Here is a 9,727-nt window from a genome sequence, read left to right on the forward strand (position 1 = left end):
TATGTTCTAGATGGCTGGCAATAAAACCAACTACAACAAAGCTACTTCCCCAGCCATTTGGTTTACCTCCAAAAAGTGCAAACTGACTAATTTGGATCTAAGAGAAATGGACAAATTGATGCTCACTGACCACATCATCATCTTCTTCCCAAAGCCAAGACCTAGCAGTAAATCATTAGAAAAGGTGAGGTTGTGCTCGCTTCAGCAGCACATATACTAAAATTGGAACGATACAGAGAAGATTAGCACGGCCCCTGCGCGAGGATGACATGCAAATCTGTGAACCGTTCCATATTTTTAGCAAGAATGAAATAAACATACAGCATTTAAAAAAAAAAAAGAAAAGGTGAGGTCAGGAGAGATAGACTGATAAAAAAGAGAAATGCAAGGATGGACGTTGGGAAGACATATTTATTTACATGCATGATAGGGAAATAAAAATAAAGGGGTTTCAATTTTTTAGTCTTATAATCAAGACGTATAAACTGCAGGTCACTGATATCTCTGCAGTCAATCCTCTGGGATATTCAGGCACACAACCATAGGACAGAGATAATTCATTCCCACCTCAAGCATGCCTACAGGACTAGGGTTCTCTCTGTCCTTAATCAGAAAAAAGTTATTTAGTTTTCAGCTTACTCTGGCTTCTTCTCTAGCTAGGGATATAATTAAGAAAAAGGTAATCTTAAGCTACATGTACTAGAATAACAACCACCATAAGAACATAGAAATATGTAATAACAAAAATGATTATGATCAAGTTTATAAAACCCTTGCTATGTGACAAAAAAGATTCTAATGATTTTAAGTATATCTATATTTGTTCCTCACAAAGCTATGAGAAGCATTTACTGTCTTTAGCCACATATTACAGAGCAGAATCTTGAAGCACAATGAAGTGAACCAGATTTCTAATAAGAAATAGATTTTATAATGGAATCCAGGAAGTCTAGCAGTGTTGCACAGAAGGTAGTGTTGACCCATATATCCTGTTCTTAAGGAGATGGGTTTTTATTTCCAACTCTACCCTTTAATAGAGTTTTCTAGTCACAGAGGTGTGAAGCCTGCACCCCTAAAACACAAACCATGCTCAACTTCAAAAAACACTCTTCTAACCTCAAAATGCCCATAGGTGAGACTCAGGTTAGATAGTCAAGAGGCTGGAAGTACATGGACTTATTGATTTTTCATGTCTCCTAGTTTTATTTCTGTTGCTGTGACACTTTGGCAAAAACAAAACACCCAAATAAACAAAAAGAAAACAAAAAAGAGGAAAACCAAAACAAAAACGGAGATGCTAAAAAAACAAACAAAAAAGAAACATTAGAGAGGGAAGAGGAAGTATTTATTTGCCTTATAAGTCCAGATGCCCAATTATCATTTCAGAGAAGTCAGGTGGGACTTGATACAGTGGTAACACCATCACAACAATAAAGAAAAGAAAGTAATGAAAGCTACCCATGCCACCCACCTGCTTGCCCACTAGGTAGTACCAGGCTATTGTCATCTCTGCTGCAGTTCATGATTTAAGCCATGAACCAGTGCTGGCCACATTCAGGTGGAACTTCCCACATCACCCAGCAGTCAGGAAAATTCCCTTTAGGCATGTCCACAGGATAATCTGATCCAGGCAATCCCTTAATTGAGACTCCTTTTTCAGTTGATTCTAGGTTGTAAAAAAGTGACTGTTATAACTAAACATCAGTAAACATCAGTTCATGCTGTCCCTTGTTGCTCAACTATCCTACAGAAAGTGGCCTTAGTGCTAAGAGAAGAAAGTTTGCTTGTATTTGAGTGAAAAATTTAAATATCAACTATTATGGTCTTTGAAGATTCTTTTTTTTTTTAAAGAAAGCATGCATTGTGAGAGTTCTCCTATTGTCCAGTTCTTAATAGTTACCTAGTCTTCCCCAGAAGCTACTGTAGCTCAAATGTAGGAGGCAATTGCGTCTAATGACTTCAGACAGTTGATTTGTGGGTAGTATACCATTTTGCAACTTGCAAGTTCCTGCCTCCAGCCTCTGACTCAGTGAAAGAGCTTACATGGGCATTCTTTCCCATCACTGACTGAAATTCTTACCTTTTACTCCCCGTGAATCAGATATGGGAAGTCTGCTTGACAATCTCATCTCACCTGATTCTTGGACTGAACTTACTTCTTATGTAACCCTGAACACCCATCTGGCCTGCTAAGTTCTATTTCCATTTCTTTACAAAAACTATTGCTTGCCTAATACTCATTATTTATGAGCCATCTCTACACACTGGTCCTTCTTAGAACTCATAGATCTTAGAATCTTGAGTTGAATAAAAGAAATTATAGAGATCAAAAAAGAAAGTATTGTCTACACGGAAAGAATAGCAATTTGTTTAGATCATCTTTGTAAGACAAGATACTATTTTTTCAGTCCAACATGAGCTGAGAAAAATGCATCATCATTAATGCATATTGAGTGTGCTGTCAACAAATCTAAGTATATTGCAGCTGTGTTGACCTTAAATGTTATCTCTGCAACTTTAAATCTGTGCACAAAATGGTCTTGCTCTTCTTTCTGAAGAATGAAGAACCCTACAACAGAAATCTGATATCCAGTCTAAGCAGGAAAAGGAACACTGTCAAATAGGATAAAGCAATATCTACAATTTTCTCTGTCTCATCAGAGACACAAACTTCAAAATTATACAAATATACCAGCTCCTACCCAGTGCTCAAATCTTCTGTTTTTCTATCCAGCCACCCCATAGCAATATCATCGGTACCAGAATATAGTTTTAGAAGTCCAAGGGGAAGAATTTCAGTCATTCAGTTAGTGAAGCATTAGGGAAAACCTGTGTTATGCAAACATGGAAGTTTAACAACCTAATGCAGGTTTGGCCATATATGCTTCCTTGTCACTTACAACTAGTGAGACATTTCTAAATAGTGATCAACCCATGCTGTCCATAGGTGAGGTTGTAAGAGTAAGAGCCCCACAGCATCTAGATCTCCCAATGGATGATTAAGTAAAATGAGATTCTATGCAATGTTAAGCCACTGAAATTAGAAGTATCTGTAATCACAGTATTACCCAGCCTTCTCTATTCCACCAGTGTTGAACAATTACCAATCACAGTATAGAGCTGGTATCACTGGAAGGGACCTCTAGGGGACTTATTCAGCATATAGGTCACAAATTCCCCAATCCCTTCTTTTTACTCTTCTACTGGACACCTGATTCACCTATGAAGATCCACCTTTTGTCTTCCTGCTTTCTTCAATAATAGGATACTTGGCACACAATGCTCTACAGACAAGCCTTTAAAAAGCATCCTTCAGTCAAGCAGAACTAACTATTAACATTGTATTTATTGTAGAGGAAGTTATCTTGAACCTAACGGTGAACATTGAGGAAAACACATCAATTAGTTCATCGTGGCCACAGGTCCATTTGGCAGAGAAACAACTTTAACTTGCTTAATTTTAAGGATATCTTTTAAACAGTGAAAGGGGGCATTATAATTTCTTGCTTCCCAAGACTCAATTGGAGGAATATAAAGGTCATCCTTCTCCAAATTCACATAGCCCTTTTCTCAGATGTCCAGCCCAATATTCTGCATTCTTTCTAATGATGATTGAGGAGTCTATACATTATTTACAGACTTTTATATAATAATCCCATAGCCTGTAATGAGGAAGCAGAGATACAATGGTCGGATACATTGAAAACATGAATATCACTCCTTCCCAGACTTTGCCCTGGGGTTCTCTGTTACTCCAGCCTCACTGACCACCTTTATGAGAGATGTGACTTACTGCACCTTTATGAGAGATGTGACTTACTGTCACTTCACTTTCCTTTTAACAATTCTCACCTACTATAATGTTACTCATATATTTAGTCTGTTGTTCAATCACTTCTAAAATTGCAATGAAGTATTTTCATCATACTTCAATCCATAAGAAGAATTAGAATTAACCTCTCCAAGGCCAAAGAGTTCTATTCATGTTCAGGCATGTACAGTGACAGCTTCAAAATGGTGCTACATGGCACAGAATGTTGAGGCCTGATAGATGCTCAAGTGATCCTGGCTGAAGTTTGAAGGATGGATTCCAGAGTCATGTTGGTTAACAACTGGCAGTCAGGTATTTCTTGGGGAAGCCATTCCTTTAACCTTCTCACTGAGTTGTTCCAAGGCCTGAGTGTGTGTGAATGGCAGCACTTGTGAATAATATGCAAACATAAATTATAAAGATGCCATGGAAACACTGTCTGTTACTGACAAGCACATGGGGCTCTATACAAGGCTTCATTTATTCATAAGGTAACTTTTCTGGAGGTATCTTAACTTTAAAATGCAGACACAGACATGAAAAATAAATTCATGATGAATTTTTTTCTGTCTTTATGGACAGAGTAAATCCCAGCCTTTAACAGGATACCCTAGCTTCCCTGCAGCTGGCAAAGGGCCCTAAGTAGTCAAGAAATTATTTTAGACTTGGGAGTGTCTCACCCATAATTACATGATAGATTCAGTATCATTATGGTTCTCCCTGCCCATCCCTACTCTATTGCATTTACTCATATAATTTCCAGTGAGTATTTTATCATCAAAAAGGAAAAATGATTTAAAAACACATATTCTCTTCAGCAGTAATGATGCAGGGGCATAACTGGAAACATGTCACAGGCTGGGAAGTAGCACTTCCCAGGGAAAGAAGAGTCAGTGGTCAGTGGTCAGTGAGGGGGTGGTATTATATCTCATCTGGTTGCCCTTAGAAAATAAGGGTTTTCATGTGCTAAAACAGGACTTTCAAAAAGTCATTCTTATTTCATCTTTATTTTATATATATATATATATATATATGTGTGTGTGTGTGTGTGTGTGTGTGTATACACATACACACATATATATGTATGTGTATATATACAGAGTGTGTGTGTATGTGTGTGTGTGTGTGTGTGTGTGTGTGTGAGAGAGAGAGAGAGAGAGAGAGAGAGAGAGAGAGAGAGAGAGAGAGAGAGGATTTGTGTGCATGAGCACATATACCTATAGAAGCATTAGTTGTAGTTATGATCACCCACACAGGGTTTCTAGAAACAATTCTCACTTCCTCTACAAGAGCAGTATGAGTTGTTAACTCCAAATCATCTCCTGGATGCCAAAATGTCATTCTGATTGCAAATGATACATGTGGAAATGGAAGGATAATTAAAGTGTGGTGGACATCAATGAAGGAGAGGTTCATGACCCTGACTCCTCTCTAAGAAGCTATAGGCAGTTAATGTTTCCTGGTGGAGGGAGAGTCTATTCTTGAGTCGATGTAGTCACTAGTAACTTGCCTTTGTTTAAGTAAATAACTCTTCATTGCACCTCTAGTTAAATTCACAGCAAGTCACAAACATAAGACAAAAAATTGAAGTCACTGTGGCAGGTGCTAATCTAAACCTACTGATAACCACAAAAGAAAAACTTTCTACACAAAAGAAAATTTGGAGATGTGCAGGCTTAGAGGAAACACCATGGGTCCACACATAAACACACTGTCTGCCATTCATGAGAGGCCACTGGATAAACCAATCTTGCTATATCTAGATATTGGACTTCTAGCGTCCAGATCAGTGGTTCTTAACTTTCCTAAAACTGTGCCACTTTAATACAGCTCATCATGTTATGTTGACCTCAACAACAAAGTCATTTAATTGTTAATTCATAATTATAATTTTGCTATTGCTATGAATTATAAATATCTGATATACAGGATATCTGGTATGTGCTCCCTGTTGGAGTCACAATGTAAGGCTGGGAAATGCTGGTTTAGATAAATGAGAACATATTGTAGTTGTTTAAATCACATAGCATGTTCAAATATGAGTCCAGTGTATTCTAAATAGTGAACACGGCAGTTTTAATGTTAAATTACCCACATAGTATCAGACAGATTTGGAATAAATGCTAAACCAAAAACATGACATTTAAAAAACTAATTAGGCATGGTATCTAGTTTTATTTCTGTTGCTATGATAAAATGCACAACATGTAGCTTTGAGGAGAAAGGGTTTATTTTACCTCAATTCCAAGTTATACTTTGGAGAAGTCACATTTGCAGGAGTTTGAAGCAACTGGTCACTCATATCCACAGCCCAGAGCAGAGAGAATTGAATACATCTCATTATCTTGTTGCTTTGAGCTAGTTTTTACTCACAATCCTAAGGAATGATGCCACCCACAATGGGCTGGTTCTTTCTATATTCATTAACAATCAAGATATTGCAGCACAGACCAGTCCAAATACCAACCTTATCTAGATAGTTCCATGTTAAGAATCTCTTATTAAGGCAACTGTGACTAATAACCATAATTGGTAAAACTAAATACTAATTACAAAAATTTTAATTACTGTTCACAGGAAACTTAAGGCTGGCTATTGTGATATTTGAATGCTTATTGATACTTTTGCATAGTAAGAAAGCAAAGTTGAATATTTACCTCAAATATTACATATTATCTACTCCTTTAGATATAAAGCCTAATTTCAATTACAGCACACCAAATTGAAGACTTTGTCCCTATGCTCTGGCCCAGAGTCATATTTCTTGATGTTCATGTGTACTGAGAGGATGGGTAAGAGGCAGGTCTCTCCAGTGTGATAGAATTAGAGAAACTTCCCATGATGTACATTTTGCTCCTATAATCTCAGACAACAAAATCCCATGGAATACATGGTAAAAAAAAATCTGTTCTGTCAGTGCTTTATGTATATGATTTTATGGAAGTCCAGTGAAAATCTTATGGAATGTAGACAGAAGTGAGCAATAGGGCCTGAAATTCTGCATTTTTAATCAGCTCTAAGGTAAGACTGATGTTAATGTCCAGGGGTCCACATGATGAACAGCAAGCAAGGACTTATGCTTCCTGTATTCTTCATCTTCTTGTCCTGGATAAAGCATGTTATCCTGCTCTAACACACTCATCTGCAAACACTGCCTTCTTAACTGGAAGCAAATAGACTAAGAACCAGGGCCCCAGTACACATGGTCACTTCCCTTTGCAGACTGTCTTCATCTCTGGGTACACTGCTTTAGTTGTTCTGCAGCATGCATCTATCTCAACTGCTCACCATCTCATGCTTATAGTGCACTGTCATTAATAATAAATATTACTATTACTACTATTGTTCTGGAGGTATCCAGGCAGTCATACATGAAGGAAAATGGTAAGAGTTGAGGTTCAGATGAAATCTCTTAACCAAAAACACATTTCTTTTTAAGAAATAAAAAGAAAGTTAAGGCTATGAAGGCAAGTTAAACATAAGGCACACCAAAGAATTCCAAGTCAAAATGAACTCTTAATAATAACCAATTATTGATCAGGAGTTTTGTCTGTCTGAGGACTTCACTTTATAACTACTCCTGAATTTTTGTGGGGAACATAAATGAGAGGGAGCCCTGCCCTAATTTCCTCTTTTTAAGTGTATTTACCAGCATGTTGTACCTACACACCAGGTTCCACACTCTTGCACTGGAACCAGTTGTCTTCAGAAAGAAATAAGTGAGTTGATGCTAATGAGGGGTAGTGTCCTTCCCTGGACATAGTTTCAGAATACAGTCATTTATTTTCATTTTGACTTCCTTGGAATTATTAAAGGTCACATGATATGATTTTTGTATCAGGAGGTTATCACCAAATGACCATGGAATAAATATTGGTAGGGCCTTGAATACAACTAATTTCAGGGTAATTCTAATTAAGAAACAAAGCTTGGGCTGACAACATGACTCAGTGGGTACAAGCATGATAACCTAAGCTTGATCCCATGAGACTATAGTTGAAAGAGAAAACCAATTCCTGAGAGCTGTTCTCTGCATACACAGACACACAGACACACACACACACACACATACAAATACACATACCATATATACACATAATATATGAATAAATAAGGTAATCTTGTGAAGAACAAAGTTTGTTTCTTGCATTATTTATTTATTCATCTTAAATAATGTGTGTTTAAATTAAGTATAAAATTACAATATAGGTATGGGCCTCTAAGTATCTGTAACTTGAATTTTATAATAAATATATTTATTTTATTTATATTTATTATTTTATAATAAATATAATAAAAATTGTCAACAGGTGGTTCTCAGATGGGAAGGGTTGGCAATGAATTGATGAGTTTTCTTTATTATAATTTGGTAAAAGGGTGTCATGTTATGTACTGAATGCAATACAGCAATGCTACCAACCCCTGCATAGGACCTCAGCCCATTACAAAAAAAAATGTTCCAGGTAGAATGTTAATAGGGAAGAGGTTGAAATTCCCTTTGTATTTTCCTTAGTAGATACTTTGATCTTTGTAATCTCTATCCATGTAATATTCTCGTTTAAAGTAGAAGGTGGTGGTAGCCTTTGAAATTCTGATCAGTCTCCATGATGTCCCAGCATGCAAAGTAATCAGACACACAACTAAAAGTATGCCACAGGAGCTGCAGGCACTCTCAGTGTCTGAAAAATTGTCAATTCCCTTGATCAAAACAAAATCCTCACTCCTTTGAAAGTCACTGGGATAGAGATGGGTAGCCAATTACAGGAAGCTCTGTGTGGATGGAACCACACTTAACTCTCCCACACCTTCTGGGGAAAACTGGTAATAGAATTTCCATTTCGGGGGGGAGCACTTTGCAAGAGAGGCCAAAGAACCATTAGCTTTAACACTTTCTTTATGGATTTATACGTGGAATGTTCTCGGTAGAAAAAGTAATAACACAATGTCATTAATGTTTTTTTGTCCTCTTTAGAACTCTGAGGCAGCCACGTATACTACCAAGGTGCTGGGGCAGAAGTCTTCGATACAAACTTTCCCTATGTAAATAGCACAAAGGCTGAATTGTTTTCTTTTTGATGAGGGCAAATTGACACCCCAAAATCGGAGAAAAAAAAGGAACAAATAGTATGTATGGTGGGTCACACCTGTAATCTCAAAGGCAGAGCCAGGGCTATGTGGAGAGACCCTGTTTCAAAAAAGAAAGGAAAGGAAAGGGAAAGGTTGGTTTATAATTCAATGTGTATGTATATGTGTGCTTCTGCACTACTGAATGATCCATCACCCCAGCCCTGTAACTGCAAAAATCTCAGGTGTTTGGTAAGCCTGTCACATGCCCACAGAAATGCACTTCAGGATGCTTTGCAACAAAAGGTGCTACATATTTCCTGTAGAAACTCTTCAGCCTACATGGAAGCTGAAGATGTAGAGGATGCTAGTAACAATGGAACTGAAGACTTGCCTACAGACTAAGTTGGGTTTTTGTTTTTGTTTTGTTTGTTTGTTTGGTTGGTTGGTTTTGGTTTTGAGACAGGGTTTCTCTGTGTAGCCCTGGCTGTCTTAGAGCTCACTGAGTAGACCAGGCTGGCCTCAAACTCAAAAATCCACCTGCCTCTGACTCCCAAGTGCTGGGATTAAAGGTATGCACCATCACTACCCTGCAGACTAAGTTGTTTTGTAAACTAAAAATATGACACGATTTGGCCTACCAACAAATAACACTTGGATAAAGAGCTTGTTTTGATCCCCACAATCAAGTGTCTTAAAATGTCAAGCCCTTTCAAGTATATGCCTTCAAGTATATGTTATATAGTATTTTGGAGAGAGGGAGGGAGGGCAGGGAGGGAGGGAGAAAGAGTAGGTAGACAGAGAAGGATGGGGAGAGGGAGAGGAAGAGAGAGAGGGAGAGGGAGAGAGAGA

The 9,727-nt window shown here is 37.6% G+C and overlaps 1 protein-coding gene and 1 non-coding gene across 4 annotated transcripts in view; one reads left to right on the forward strand and one right to left on the reverse strand.

Moving 5' to 3' along the window:
• Positions 1-9,727, reverse strand: part of Ctnna2 (catenin alpha 2) — a 1,113,581-nt gene that overhangs the window by 208,430 nt on the left and 895,424 nt on the right. The window lies entirely within an intron of this gene.
• On the forward strand, positions 193-299 carry LOC116100064. The gene has a single exon (XR_004122431.1). It is a non-coding gene; the product is annotated as a U6 spliceosomal RNA (small nuclear RNA).

The sequence above is a fragment of the Mastomys coucha genome, unplaced genomic scaffold (assembly GCF_008632895.1).
Source record: "Mastomys coucha isolate ucsf_1 unplaced genomic scaffold, UCSF_Mcou_1 pScaffold20, whole genome shotgun sequence".
In the NCBI taxonomy this organism is placed as follows: Eukaryota; Metazoa; Chordata; class Mammalia; order Rodentia; family Muridae; genus Mastomys; species Mastomys coucha.